At 40.8% G+C, this 16,856-nt stretch overlaps 3 non-coding genes across 3 annotated transcripts; all 3 read right to left on the bottom strand.

Annotated features, from left to right (window-relative positions):
- Positions 1-11,260: 11,260 nt before the first annotated feature.
- Positions 11,261-11,332, bottom strand: trnah-gug (transfer RNA histidin (anticodon GUG)). The gene has a single exon. It is a non-coding gene; the product is annotated as a tRNA-His (tRNA).
- Positions 11,333-11,595: 263 nt separating this feature from the next.
- trnas-cga (transfer RNA serine (anticodon CGA)) lies at positions 11,596-11,677 on the bottom strand. Its single transcript has one exon. It is a non-coding gene; the product is annotated as a tRNA-Ser (tRNA).
- Positions 11,678-12,391: 714 nt separating this feature from the next.
- On the bottom strand, positions 12,392-12,464 carry trnak-uuu (transfer RNA lysine (anticodon UUU)). The gene has a single exon. It is a non-coding gene; the product is annotated as a tRNA-Lys (tRNA).
- Between the last annotated feature and the right edge of the window lie 4,392 nt (positions 12,465-16,856).

A 16,856-nucleotide genomic window follows, 5' to 3' on the forward strand; every position in this document is an offset into this window, starting at 1 on the left:
GAGATTAAATCCAGCGGCAGATCCGAGATGGACTGGCCGAAGTAAAGCTGCTGTTGGCGGGGAAGAGAATCATAAAGCTCCCACTGACAGAGTCCGCATTCACTGAAGCACATTGTTAAAGACGCGCTATTTTTGTAAATAAACTGCCGATTCGAGTTTAAAACAACTACACCCAGATAGCAAAATGACATAATTTCAACCTTAAATCAACAATTCTTTTGATATCGAATCCACGTTGATCACCGACGTTGATTCAGCATCGTTTTGCTCATCGGGGTAATGTTGAAACGACGTCAGGCACTCCATTCAAATCTAACCTGAAATCGATGCAAATGGTTACTTACCCAACGTTGAATCGATGTTGACTTTCAGTCGATCGAAACGACGTTATAGAATCCACACATTTTCAACAGATAATCGACTTAATTGGTTTGTCTATCTAACGTTGAAATGATGTTGATTTTAAGTCTATTGGAACAGCATAGAATCCACACATATTCAACATATAATCTATCCAAATGATTTAACGTGGAAATGAATGCTTAAACAACCTTTTCAACATGAATAAATATTACATAATTACAGTTTTTAAAGGATACATACTATAATTTAATCTGTATATATGACAAAACACACCACAATCTGTCATCATTTTTTTTTTATTTATACAAATATACAGCAGTAAACATTCGTTGAGAGCATAAATTCATTCAAAACTTCTATGCATGCAGTACACTTAAACACACAGAGAGAACATTTAAATTATAGGCTGCAAAAGTCAAAACCATTTACTCAAACTGTAGAATATTAAATACATTTGTCTATTTGTGTTCTAATTCAACATGTATTTTTCATTAGAGTAAAAATGCATTTTATTTCAGATGTGCATAATAACATTGGTCAGTTAACTACTAGATAAAAAAGAATAACGAATAACCTTTGAAGTGAAGTGCTTCAAAACAAGTCTGCTATATGCTTCATCGCCAAAACACGAGTTGCCGTGAGATTGTGTTGGTTTGGTAAATTAAATAATAATCTAGCCTAAATTAAAGTTACATATTTACAGTTTCAGAGAAGCCATATTAAACTGTTACTATTAGCTTGTTCTTTATCCTCGCGCTGCAGATGGTCTATTTAACTGTTAATATGACAACACGTGGAAAGGTTCAAGGGGTATGAATATATTTTAGGGCACTGTAGCCCAGGCTGACTGCAAAGCAATTTTTTAGACACTTTGAATAAGTAAACTAATATTCTTTTTTTCTGCCAGCCAGTATAGAAAATTTAACAAATCCACTACCATAGCTACAAGAAGAAAGTAAATATATTATTGTGCATTTAATTATCTACAGTTTTACAATAAGGCACGTTCAGTGCTGGCGCGTCCATAGAGGTGACCTTGGCAGAATAGGCAAAATAGTGAGGGCGGTGTCCGCAACAAGTCGTTTGCCTGGAGCGCCAATGCAGCTTGCTCCCTGGCTACGTTTCAAAGAGGTATATTGATCCCTGTTAAACCAGACAGGACAGACAAGTAGCCTACTGTATGTGGAAGGCTTAAAATGTGAAGTATTTAGTAGTTCTTATTTGAAGTTATTCTTCTTTAATTTATTATTATAATAAGATTTAACTAGTTTTAATTTTTATATGGTTTTATTTTTTATTATTGGTTAATCCTATTTATCAATTGAACAAATATAAAGTCTTTTTTTTTTGTCTGCATAAGGTAAAGTAAAAGACGTTTTGAATGGAAAAGTCCACAAAAGAAAAGAAAAAAAAACATGCAGACCATAAATATTAAATATTGAAAAAGTAGTAAGAACAAATATGAAAGTTTTATAATTAGAAGGTTGTGTGTTTAGCATAAAATACCTATATTCATATTCTTTTTTTAAATATATGCATAATGCATTACAAATATAGATTTTCATGGAAAGTGTTACTGACTATTTGTTGCTACTAAATATTCCGCTATTATGGGTGCTCGTTTTTGCTGTATTAATACCTTCATAGGACATGAAATAGCATAGTTCAGTTTGGTGTAAGTACGTCTGTCCAGTCCAAAATCTGATGTCTTCAACTGGAGATCACAGAAATCCTGCATTAAACACAGTTAAAATGCAATAATTACATGCACGTTACATCTAGTGCATTGTTTTATAAAGTATCATCCCATATTTACTGAAGGTAAACAAGTTTAAACAATACATACATACATATATATATATATATATATATATATATATATATATATATATATATATATATATATATATATATATATGTATATATATATATGTGTGTAATTTTCCTAAAAGATTAATGGTACAAATGATTAAAACATACATGCATAGGTAAATTTCACTCAATAGTAATAATATTAAAAATAAAATGTTTTCTGCAATTTGTTATTTCTAGTCATTTCTGAATGAACTAACTGAATCGGAACTTCTAAAACAATCACAGAAACGAGCACAGAGTATAAGGACAATATTACAAAAAATGTTGTAAAGTTTATTGTAAAAAAAAAAATTACTTTGTTCACAATTTTACTGCTTTCCATGATTTTACTAAACTTATTGTAAAATAACAGATCCTTAGCTAGCATGTAAATTAACTTTGAGAATAGAAAACAAGAAAATGTAGGCTAACTAAACCCTAATATGATTTTTTTAACTAAGTCAGAGGATCTTGGTCTCTAAATTTGTGACTGGCAGAAGTTGTGAAACTCACATTCTCATCGTACAAGTGTGGATAGCGTTAAGGTCTTCTCCTGTTGAATCGCATGCAGCAACAAACACAATGGTTCTGTGAAAAGGAGCATGTAAAAACACCAATGATAAATGGAAAAACACCAAAGATACTTTTACAATATCTATTAGGTATTGTTCTGGGGATATACATTTAAACATTGTAGAAGCTAAAAGTCTGTAAAAAATAATAGCACACACAAACTCCCATGTTCAGTGTTTATGATAAACATATGTAGCGGTAAAAATGCACAAACTTACATTTCAGTGGAATGCACATACTGTATGGTCTTGACGGCAAACACGCCACATACTGACCTACATATAAAAAAAAAAAAAAAATATATATATATATATATATATATATATATATATATATATATATATATATATATATATATATATATATATATATATATGTCAATTACTACACAGCTCAATTAATCATTCTAATTACAAGCATTAAAACAATATAATTGTAGCCTACCTCATATACCTGAATGTTACAGGCCTACAGGCATTTTAATGGAAATCTCACCAAAACAATCTAATATTATTTATTTTATTATGTTTAAAACTGAACACTTAAAAGACTTTATACACCTTTATTGACAATAAGATGCTAATACACTTTTTTATTTTAGAATTTACTTAAATTTAATGTAATTTAAAAATTTTGAAAATTAGATGAAACTGTCAACAGTCAACACAACAAAACAAAACAAACTGATCAGCAAGATCTTATTTTAGAACTTATTGTCGTCCACTGCCACCATCTCTGTCTGGAGCGTAACGTAACCATTTTTTTACTACTTCGCTAAAGTCTGTTTTTGATGCTTCTTTCCCCTGGGGAGTATTTTGTAATGGACCTGAAAGAAAAAAAGAACAAAAACTAACATTATGTTATTTTTTTCACATTTGTCTAATATGTTTAATCATGTCTACATTTTAGAGATTTTTTTGTATAGAGAACCAACTATTACTTACGGAACATTGTCTTTTGCAGATTTGAGGCTTCAAAGCTCCTTTTCTTTCCACGTCCAGCCCAATTAAAATGGGATGCCAGCCTGTTTGTTAAAACATGGCTTAACATGCGTCTCACAGTGTCCTGCAAGTTGAGTCCACCAAGTAGTGACAGCTGGCAAATCTAATGAGAATCAATATCAGCATTAACATAAATGTTCATCTAAATCCACACAAAACCAGACAAAACATTCAGTTAAGTTATGTAGATGGAATATTGCAAATTTTGATTGATATCTGAGAGGTTGCTTGACATTTTTATTTTTGGCATTATCTGTTGACTTCAATCATCAATAACTTTTGTTCACAAATTTGCCAAAAGAATCTAGAGAAGCAAACCATAATTTTAATGCTAATATATCAAAACAGGTTTCTTAGATGCTTTATGGTGTAGTAGTGTAGATTATGATGAAGATAAAACTTAGCATTTGATTAAGGATCAAATGGCTATTAAATATAAAAAGTTTACTAATCCCATGAGCCTATTAGTTCCTCTGTCCCATGCCACCACATTAACAAAATCCTAAGAGCACTCTTGCTGTAGTGATGAGGAACTAATAGGCTCATGGGATTAGTAAACTTTTGTTTACTAATGTAACATTTACTAATGTTACTATATGTTCAAATCTTAAACTATTATTTAAAAATGTATTAATAATATTTTAATATTATATTATTAAATATATATTATTAAATATTATATTATTTAATATTTTAATATTTAAAGATTTGAACATCATGTGCAAGGATTACCAATCTTGTTACTGAAGGTCCGGTGCCCTGCAGAGTGAGAGGGGTCTGAATGCAGAACTGGTGCAGTGCAATCTGAGCTGCATCAATGCTTTTTAATGTGCTCACCTAACCCCACTCTTAACCCTACCTGTCACAGTGACGTCACTCACTGAGTGCATTGTGTCTGACATTGCATCGCTAAGTGATGCAATCTCAACTTGCATCATAAAAGCTGCATCCAGATACTATTGTGCAGGGTTTAGCTCCAACTTGCCTCAACACACCTGCCTGGATGTTTCAAGTATACCTAGTAAGACCTTGATTAGCTTGTTCAGGTGTGTTTAATTATAGGGTTGGAGCTAAAATCTGCTGGACACCGGACCTCCAGGAACAAGTTTGGTTATCCCTGATCTAGTGTGTCCTAGACCTAAAACAAGTGAAACATAATTGTAACTACATTACCAGACATACCAATCTGTTTGTCTCAGCATCATTTTGCAGCATCCTCTCAAGGGCATCAAAGTCATCCAGTGACTGTGCTGGGAAAGCAAAGCTGCTTTCGGCTTGAAGTGGAATGGGTATTGGCGCTCCCTGTAACTGCTGTATCATTGCCCTCTGTTCTCGTTGCTCATTTTTTATTTCCAATAATATTTTCAAAACGTTCCTCTTAAAAGGAGACAACTCTGCAAAGAAAATGATTAATTAATTAGTTAATAAATATTGTAGAGGGAGAAACTCAAGCTAATTTCTGTCATTAGTAATTGAAAGACTAAGATAAAACAAAAAAAACAAAACACTACATATATACATATATATATATATATATATATATATATATATATATATATATATATATATATATATATATATATATATATATATATATATACACATATATATATACAGTTAAAGACAGAATTATTAGCCCCCCTTGATTTTTTTTTCCCTTTTTTTTTTTAAATATTTCCCAAATTATGTTTTACAGATTCAGGATATTTTCACAGTATGTCTAATAATATTTTTTATATTATTTTATTTTTATATTTTTATATATTTTATATAATATGTCTAATAATAATATTTATTATTTTATTTTTAAAAAGTCTTATTTGTTTTATTTGGCTAGAATAAAAGCAGTTTAAAAAAAAACAAAAAACATTTGAAGGTCAATATTATTAGCCCCTTTAAGCTAATTTTTGATAGTCTACTGAACAAACCATCATGCAATAACTTACCTAATTACCCTAACCTGCCTAGTTAACCTAATTAACCTAGTTAAGCCTGTAAATGTCACTTTAAGCTGTGTAGAAGGGTCTTGAAAAATATCTAATGAAATATGATGTACTGTTGTAGGAAAATCCGTTTTTTCCTTAGGTCCCTTCACTCTAGTATTTTGTATCACCAGTGAGTGTCTGCATCAAGACCGTACAAGCTTGGAAAAGATGAGAAGAAAATCAGCTGAATGGTTCAGTATGATTTTATTCTGACACAAGGGAGGGAAGAGCAATCTTATATACACATTGAGGATCCTCCTGCAACTGAGCCCTAACACAAAAGAATATTATCATACGAGGGAAACAACGATACAAAAACAGCTTACAGCAACCAGAATACGTGAGAATGTGTGCGTGTAGGTATGCGCGCATCTGTGAGCGACTCAGAAAGTTACTTTTGCTCAAGGACGAAAGGTTCCGGCCACACCGAGATAAGATGAATAGAATATGCATGCACACACATTTCTGCAGTGAAAAAACACAGTAGAGAGAACAGAAAAACAGGCTGTAAAAACAGTAGAATACACACACATAATAATCAAATCCTTCAATCCCCTCTTTTAGGCTCTAAAAAGCCTAACGCATAGGAAGTAGTTCATACCCATGACCAGTCATACTTTCAATGGTAGCATAAACACGATTCATTATACATTGTACAAGACATGGGCCGCAACAACAAATCAGTGATACACCAACAATAATAGGAATCATCATCGATATAAAAGGCGTCACCCAGCCAAAAAGATTGTGGAAAATATTCCATCCACCGTTATGATTGGGGCGATAGTCAGCTGTCATAGCATTTTTCAATTTAGTCAGGGTACCTAAGGCATCTCTCATAGCATCACTATTGATGTCATCTGATATATAAGTGCAACATGTCGTGTTTAGCAATACGCACACACCTCCACCAGAGGCAGTCAAAAAGTTGAGTGCCATCCTATTTTGCATTACCATAGTCCTAATGTTAGAGATCTCTTTATTTTGGGCCTTATCTATAACTTGAGATGCATTAATGAATAATCCCAACCTGTAATCCAATGTTTCAAGCCTTAGCATAACCTTTCCCACACCTATCTGAGGAAACAAGGACAATGTGACCTTGTTACTCGTGGACCATAGTTTGAACTCATCAGGAACGTCCTCACCCCATATGGGGTCATGGGGCACAAAAGTGGGCACACTTCGTCGTCTTCTCCTTAAATCAGTGCCTGGCACAGTGGCCATGATGAACGTGTGATCAGTAACATGTATTGGGGCACATTGACCAATCCAGTTTGCGGGTAGTGACATGTAGGCTGTTCGTCCACATAACCACCATCCACCTTGGACAACATAGGTGCCATTAGAGGGGCCCGACATACTTACTCCCTCGCCACTGCGCTATATCTGCTCACAGTTGAGAGTGCTGCCCATATAGATAGTGCCATTGGTCTGATTATAACACATAGGATGCTTCAAGGTGTGGTTAAAGAAAACCTTGTGTCCAATTGGTCTTCCTTGTGAGGTATGATTAAATTTTACCCAAAACATTGAATCACAGGTTCCTTTTTTGAGGCCTATCCTATCAATGTCAGAATCATTTATTTGAATTTGGGGGTCCTGATAACCACATCCAGCAAAGCTTGCATAACACTTAGCCTGAGTTTATTCATTGGTTTACCATATAGGGTGTTCTGTTTGGCTGAGTGAGGCATCACTGAACAAACATAACAATTCGACACATTGTATGACTTTACCAAAACCTTTACATATTTATACCACAGGTTCACTCCAATAGGATCCTCTCCTGGCTCTTCCTCCAAATCAAAATATTTATGCTCACTCCATCGCCTGTGCTGATGACGTAAGGCAGGCAGTGAAATAAACAGACACACTTCTCCAGCTTATGGTGTGAACTGACAGTTTCTATTTGATAAACAGCGCTGCGTGTTCAGCTCCTCTGCTATCAGATAGCAACCATACAGTTTTATCCTCCAGACGTTGTTAGAATTAGATGGCTGGCCAGCACTTTAATTATGTAGATGTGGGGCGCCCCTCTGGAAAGAAAGGAAATCTCAAGACAGATTATGACTGTATATACACATATATGCAAACAAACTTTAAACTGTAGATGGAGCCTCCTTCAGTCTGGTTGCATGGATCCACTGTGGGAAAGAGGAAGTTAAGACAGCAGTTCGAGTGACTGCAACAACTTCAGCGGGTGCACTATATTTGGTATCAGAAAGATCCTCACCCATCTTAGCAAATTGTTTAATTAATAATTTGTCCCCAACCTTGAAGGGGTGTGTTTTATCCCCTGGCATTAGTGCTGCACAGGAATGTAATTTAGCCCAGTATTGGTTCAAAACCCCAATCAGTTGTTGCATATACTCGCTAGTATGAACATCACACGAGCCATCACCCAGTGCATGCCCTCCCTTTCTCCAGGGGGCTGGAAAGGGTCTACCCATTACTGTTTCATAGGGTGACAGCCCCTGGAGTCCCTTGTGAGGGGACATTCTCATGTCCGCCAGTACCACTGGGATTAATGCAGGCCAATCAGAGCGCCCCATGCTCTGCATAGCGTTTCTCAATTTGTCTTTGATTGTTCTGTTAGTTCTCTCTACTACACCTGATGACTGTGGGTGGTATGGTATGTGCAAGTGCCATGTAATGCCTAATTCTTTAGCAAGGCCTTGAATCACCTTTGCTGTGAAAGCAGTGCCTTTGTCAGAGTCAATGCCACATGGTATACCATATCTGGGAATAATGTCTTTTGTCAGATATAAAATCACAGTTTTTGCATCTTCCTTCGCACAGGGGAACGCTTCAACCCATTTTAAAACCCTATCTACAAACACCAAAAGATATTTATGTGGTCCCCTCTTAGGAAGGTGAGTTAAATCTACCTGCCATTGCTGGAATGGGCCTTCTGGCATTTGCAGCTGCTGGTGTTTAGCCTGTGGTTTAGTCACATGATTTTAAGCACAAACTAAACATCTGTCTAATGTGCTGTTAACATGATGTGATAAGTTAAGTATACACAGAAAAGACATCATTGTGTCCAGTACCCCTCTTCGGCCGCAATGTGTAACACCGTGAAACTCACGGACAAGAAAAGGTGCACAAGCAGAAGGAATGCACACACGGCCATTGGCATCCAGCAAAATTCCTGAGGAATCAGGACAAGCATCGAGCTCTTCCCAATAAGTTTTGTCTGCCACTGAGGCTGTAGCTTGAATGGCCACAATGTCAATAGGTGGGAGCATAGCACTAGTAAGCACAGATGGGAAGTGGAAACCTGAGAGATATTCAGCCAACTTGGCATCCTCCCAGATTGAGCTGCTGCTTTGGCTGCTGTGTCAGCCATGTTATTTCCCTTGGCCTCAGGGGTGTCAAATGTAGAATGGGCTTTCGTTTTAATAATGTCTATATTTGTAAGCGCTTTATCACACGGTTTTCAGCTACCGTGTGATCTTCCACACACTGTGCAACCCAAATTTAATCGGGTACAAGAACACAATTATGCAGGATAACCCATCATCTACACACTGTGCAACCCAAATTTAATCGGGTACAAGAACACAATTATGTAGGATAAACCATCATCTACACCGTCGTGGTGTAGGATAACACATCCACACAATCACTGTGTGGGATAACCTCTAAATCTACAAAATTCTACAGATAAAACAGGATATATCTAATCAGGCAGTGTGAATAAAATTCTCTTACCTGACCAGATATATCCCGGACGAGCCCCCAGAACTGTAGGAAAATCCGTTTTTTCCTCGGGTCCCTTCACTCTAGTATTTTGTATCACCAGTGAGTGTCTGCATCAAGACGGTCCAAGCTTGGAAAAGATGAGAAGAAAATCAGCTGAATGGTTCAGTATGATTTTATTCTGACACAAGGGAGGGAAGAGCAATCTTATATACACATTGAGGATCCGCCTGTAGCTGAGCCCTAACACAAAAGAATATTATCATAGGAGGAAAACAACGATACAAAGACAGCTTACAGCAACCAGAATACGTGAGAATGTGTGCGTGTAGGTATGCGCGCATCTGTGAGCGAGTCAGATAGCGACTTTTGCGCAGGGACGAAATGTTCCGGCCACACCGAGATAAGATGAACAGAATATGCATACCCACACACATTTCTGCAGTGAAAAGACACAGTAGAGAGAACAGAAAAACAGTCTGTAAAAACAGTAGAATACACACACATAATAATCAAGTCCTTCAGATGGTATGCAGTTTAACCCAAAGAATGACCAGTCTGTCAGATGATGAAGAGCCAGAGTCAGAGATTTAAATAAATAAATAAATAAAGTTTACTGAAGATGGTTTGCTGTTACATCAGCAGAAGCCAGCATCAACACTCGACATGAGTTCCAAGGGCGCTCTGCTTACAATCACAAATCAATAACAATTATACTCTCATATAAGGTTATTAATTGCGTCACGCATATAGGTGTTCTAACCTGATTGGATAAAACACAGATAGACTAGGAAAATTTCCACGTGGGTGCGTGCGTACAATTCTGAACAATATCTCAAGCATAAACGTCAGACATCCACTAGATTGTTTAGAGCTGACTCCAGACCTGTGAAACGGATCCACAATCAAATAGAACACACACACTTAAAGTATAATCTGTTTCTTATCCGAGGCTGAGTGTAGTCTCAGCCTTCTTTATCAAAACTTGTTAAAAACCGGTATAATCTACATTCAGGCAGTTATATCCTTACCGGCTGACAACACTTTCTCATCACAGCACAGACCTGCGTCCTCTTAAAAAAAAAAAAATGCAGTTGTCCTCCAGGAAACGGCGTTTCAGAGCTGTGCCATGCCACTACTGAGCTGCACCGTGAAAGACCTTGAAGTCATTAGGTGTTACCAAAGCCATGGTCCAAAAGCACATTTCGCCTGGGCCTTTTGGAACTGTGCTAGCATCAGTCTTGAAAAGAGCTGTGCATAAAGCAACTCTCCAGAAGCAGATGGAGTGGGGAAAATGTGCCACAAAGGGACAGCCAAAAAGGACTGGGCGACTTGGAAAAAAAACTATCAAATCCCAATCTTGATGAGCCGTACAAAATGTTGCTGTCGATTTATTGAACGTTTCTCTAGGCAACATCAGAGTGTAGGGACTACAAAAAAAGCTAAATTGCGACTAGTCGCTGGACTTGAATTAATCAATATGGGATTAAACACGCAGGCCCGCAACCAAACGTCGCAAAAGCCAAAGTTCCTCTCACAGAGAGAAAAAGCAAAAGCAGCTGGCTGTTCCGTAGTCGGCAGGGTTCAAACCTCTGTGGGGAGACCCCAATGTATTTCAACTCCATCGCCTTAACCTCTCGGCCACGACTACACATGGTGGCAGCCAGTTGACTTTTTCTGCTGAATGTGGGCAACATTGAACGCAGCACAGTTGGGGCATAAATGGTCTGAGGTTGTAAAAAGCAGCACAAGCATTGCTCGCAGTTAACAGGAACACGCTGCCGTGACCCGGATTCGAACCGGGGTTGCTGCGGCCACAACACAGAGTACTGACCACTATACGATCACGGCACACCGCTCGCTCACCGACAAGCTCTGCAGCTGCCTGGACACTAAGGGACACTGGTTTGTGACCGGGATTCAAACTGGGATTTCTCTGGCCACAACACAGAGTACGGATCACTGTACGGTCGCGGCAAACCACTGTCGCTCACCCACAGCTGCCTGGTCACTAAGTGACAGGGGCTTGTTTGTGAGATGCAGAGGAGATCGGCATTTCCGTTAGGGGGCAATGAGCAAAAACAGCAAGTGGACTTTGTGGAAATACCAACCGACGTAGTCGGCAGGGTTCAAACCTGCGCGGGGAGACCCCAATGGATTTCGAGTCCATCGCCTTAACCTCTCGGCCACGACTACACCTAGTCTTGACTCGTCCGCTCTGTTGGACGGATGTGGGCAACACTAGATACAGCAGAGGTTGGGGTGAGAAATCCAGCCGTGGCCTGAGGTGACGAAAACTCAGCCCAGCATGGCTTTCCGTTAACAGGTACGCGCTGCTGTGACCGGGATTCAAACTGGGATTTCTCTGGCCACAACACAGAGTACGGATCACTGTACGGTCGCGGCAAACCACTGTCGCTCACCCACAGCTGCCTGGTCACTAAGTGACAGGGGCTTGTTTGTGAGATGCAGAGGAGGATTGCAATTACGTATAGGAGGCTGGAAAGAAAAGAGAACAACAACATAAGTGGACGTGCAAAATAACGTAGTCGGCAGGATTCGAACCTGCACAGGTAAAGCCCAATGGATTTCTAGTCCATCGCCTTAACCACTCGGCCACAACTACAGATGTCTGTTTTCTCTCTCCTGCTGAGGTGGCAACCAAGCACAGGGTCAACAGGGGTAGAGGAAGGTGCACTAGCTCTTGAGCAACTTTTCAGTACAATCTCTGGGAAGCAGGGACAGCATAGCTCTCTAATCTAACACACTCAGCTAACTTCATGGGCACTCTTTCCACACAAGCTGATGATCTGAATTCAGAGCAACGTGCTCTCGCAGGCCACACCACAATGGACAGCCACCAAATGATATGAAAAGAACAACAAGGTCTCTGACAAACAGACAGGTCTTCGCCCGAACAGGGACTTGAACCCTGGACCCTCAGATTAAAAGTCTGATGCTCTACCGACTGAACTATCCGGGCTCCTGTCTGTGGAAGCACCTGTTTGCGGAGTTGGCCCTCTGCAAGCCCCTTGCCATAGCTTAGTGGAACCTTTTAGGTTAATCTCAAGAAGGTTTCCACAGCTACCGTGTTTCATCCACCAAACATTGCTCCCAAATTGAAGTGAGACCTTCAAAGACTACCCAGATGGCACTTGAACCAACAATCCCAAGCCCCGGAGGTTGATGCCTTATCCCTTAGGCCACTGGGCCATTTCGCCAATCATTTGTCATGGATCTTTTGTATGCCTTCAACAAGATGCCAACGCATGGAAAACTGCACTGTAGGATCTCGATGCCAGTTTGCATTCAATCAAAAAAGATGTTTCCAACTAATGGACAAACATTTTCTTGGTGCACTCATCCACATTCGTGTCTCATTGGTCCTGGGGTATGGTTCTCGTGTATGGTGTGACTGGTCTTGAGTTTCAAATTCCAGACAAGGCCACTCTCATTAACTTAAAATCACAACCTTTCTGCAGCTATTTTCTTGTTTGCATTTCATCATCATCCACCTAACAAGAGACCATTAGTTGAAAGCATAGACTGTAAAATATATGGACGGAGCATCCGTGACGTCACCCATAGGTTTCTGAAGAGCGCAAAAGAAGCTACTAGTAGGCGCGGCCAACCGTCGCCATTTTGTTCGCGCGTCATCGCACCCACGGCGGGATACCAAATAAGGGCAAAGAGGCGGAGAGTGGGCGGAGCTACAGACGCCTGCTGGCACTTTGCTTAGACCTAGCAGACAGACTTTACTTTGGGAGAAACGCTTGATACTTTATTACCTGCGACTCGTTTGTGTTCTGACCACATGTGCTTGGCTGTACACTTTATCAATAAAGTGTTTAGACTTTTAAAAACACTGCTGTAATACAGTGAGCCACTAAACATTGTTCTTATGACGTTTTTCTACAGGAGGAAAACGCGAATTACTTCCAAACACTTCAAATATAGTCTGTGTTAGTAAATGCAAGACGATTGATGAACTCCAGCATAACACTGTATGATAACGCTTCAGACGACTGTTCTAGAGCCTACAGCTAATCATTCTGTCACATTCTGGAGTGCTTTATGGGTCTAAAGAAAAATATTAATGATAAATGATCTTAAATAAAACAAATACATTTATAGAGATGGTGTATAAGTATATAACTTTACTCACATGGGAAACGGAGGCCACGTGAATGGTTTGTGAGCACAATTAAATGCACACAGCATCCCAAATCATCTGACAATTGTAAGAAAGAAGTCCAAAAGGCAGCTGACTGTGTAAAGCCACATAAAACAGAACAAAAATACGATGAACATGCCGAGATCAGTGGCTAATCTGCCGGATTCAGCTGAGGTGAAGTGACGGCGACGAGCGAGACCTAGCTGTCACTCAAGTGGCCACGCCCTTAATTATGCAAACTTAATATAACCTAATATAAAGGAAATGGATGAGTTATAAAAAAATTCACCCCCCTCACAGTTGTCATGGAGGGTAATAATAGCTATATGAACCAAAATCGTTCTTTGTACCAGGCTGTAAACACCTTTTTTTCTGTTGTAAAATTGGCCATTCTAACAGTGGGCTCAATTACAACTTGCTCTATTATGGAGCCAGGACTAGCGGAATTTTGATGAATTGCAGTTTCAGTTACTTCCGTATTGGCTTCCCGAGAGAGAGCGGGAGGTTGCCGCTTGGTTGAAAGCCACGGTGTACTTGAAGTCAAGATCTCCATTACTAAAGCTTAGTGGAACCATTTAGGATTGTAACGTGACAGTGAGATTCAAGCAAGATTGGATGAATCTTATTTGAAGTGTGGAGCAAGTCTGAGAATTCGAAGCTAACTATTGTCCTCAGATCACCACCTAGCAACCACCTAGCAACACCTTAGCAACCGCCTAGCAACGACCTAGCAACACCTTAGCAGCCGCCTAGCAACCACCTAGCAACACCTTTGCAAACGCCTAGCAACCACCTAGCAACACCTTAGCAACCACCTAGCAACACCTTAGCAACCGCCTAGCAACCACCTAGCAACACCTTAGCAACCACCTAGCAACACCTTAGCAACCGCCTAGCAACCACCTAGCAACACCTTAGCAACCACATAGCAACACCTTAGCAACCGCCTAACAACCACCTAGCAACACCTTAGCAACCACCTAGCAACACCTTAGCGACCGCCTAGCAACACCTTAGCGACCGCCTAGCAACACCTTAGCAACCACCTAGCAACACCTTAGCAACCACATAGCAACACCTTAGCAACCGCCTAGCAACCACCTAGCAATACCTTAGCAACCACCTAGCAACACCTTAGCAAACCGCCTAGCAACACCTTAGCAACCGCCTAGCAACCACCTAGTAATACCTTAGCAACCACCTAGCAACACCTTAGCAACCGCCTAGCAACCACCTAGCAACACCTTAGCAACCACCTAGCAACACCTTAGCAACCGCCTAGCAACCACCTAGCAACACCTTAGCAACTACCTAGCAACACCTTAGCAACCGCCTAGCAACCACCTAGCAACACCTTAGCAACCGCCTAGCAACCACCTAGCAACACCTTAGCAACCACCTAGCAACACCTTAGCAACCACCTAGCAACACCTTAGCAACCGCCTAGCAACCACCTAGCAACACCTTAGCAACCGCCTAGCAACCGCCTAGCAACCACCTAGCAACACCTTAGCAACCGCCTAGCAACACCTTAGCAACCGCCTAGCAACACCTTAGCAACCGCCTAGCAACCACCTTAGCAACCGCCTAGCAACAACCTAGCAACACCTTAGCAACTGCCTAGCAACCACCTAGCAACACCTTAGCAACCGCCTAGCAACACCTTAGCAACCACCTAGCAACACCTTAGCAACCGCCTAACAACCACCTAGCAACACCTTAGCGACCGCCTAGCAACCACCTTAGCAACCGCCTAGCAACAACCTAGCAACACCTTAGCAACTGCCTAGCAACCACCTAGCAACACCTTAGCAACCGCCTAGCAACACCTTAGCAACCACCTAGCAACACCTTAGCAACCGCCTAACAACCACCTAGCAACACCTTAGCAACCACCTAGCAACACCTTAGCAACCCGCCTAGCAACACCTTAGCGACCGCCTAGCAACACCTTAGCAACCACCTAGCAACACCTTAGCAACCACATAGCAACACCTTAGCAACCGCCTAGCAACCACCTAGCAATACCTTAGCAACCACCTAGCAACACCTTAGCAACCGCCTAGCAACACCTTAGCAACCGCCTAGCAACCACCTAGTAATACCTTAGCAACCACCTAGCAACACCTTAGCAACCGCCTAGCAACCACCTAGCAACACCTTAGCAACCACCTAGCAACACCTTAGCAACCGCCTAGCAACCACCTAGCAACACCTTAGCAACCACCTAGCAACACCTTAGCAACCGCCTAGCAACACCTTAGCAACCGCCTAGCAACCACCTAGCAACACCTTAGCAACTGCCTAGCAACCACCTAGCAACACCTTAGCAACTACCTAGCAACACCTTAGCAACCACCTAGCAACACCTTAGCAACCACCTAGCAACACCTTAGCAACCACCTAGCAACACCTTAGCAACCACCTAGCAACACCTTAGCAACCGCCTAGCAACCACCTAGCAACACCTTAGCAACCGCCTAGCAACCACCTAGCAACACCTTAGCAACCGCCTAGCAACACCTTAGCAACCGCCTAGCAACCGCCTAGCAACCACCTAGCAACACCTTAGCAACCGCCTAGCAACACCTTAGCAACCGCCTAGCAACCGCCTAGCAACCACCTAGCAACACCTTAGCAACCACCTAGCAACACCTTAGCAACCACCTAGCAACACCTTAGCAACCGCCTAGCAACCACCTAGCAACACCTTAGCAACCGCCTAGCAACCACCTAGCAACACCTTAGCAACCGCCTAGCAACACCTTAGCAACCGCCTAGCAACCGCCTAGCAACCACCTAGCAACACCTTAGCAACCGCCTAGCAACCACCTTAGCAACAACCTAGCAACACCTTAGCAACTGCCTAGCAACCACCTAGCAACACCTTAGCAACCGCCTAGCAACACCTTAGCAACCGCCTAGCAACCACCTAGCAACACCTTAGCAAACTGCCTAGCAACCACCTAGCAACACCTTAGCAACTACCTAGCAACACCTTAGCAACCACCTAGCAACACCTTAGCAACCACCTAGCAACACCTTAGCAACCACCTAGCAACACCTTAGCAACCGCCTAGCAACACCTTAGCAACCACCTAGCAACACCTTAGCAACCGCCTAGCAACACCTTAGCAACCGCCTAGCAACACCTTAGCAACCACCTAGCAACACCTTAGCAACCGCCTAGCAACCACCTAG

Source organism: Danio aesculapii, chromosome 4 (assembly GCF_903798145.1).
Source record: "Danio aesculapii chromosome 4, fDanAes4.1, whole genome shotgun sequence".
NCBI classification, from domain to species: Eukaryota; Metazoa; Chordata; class Actinopteri; order Cypriniformes; family Danionidae; genus Danio; species Danio aesculapii.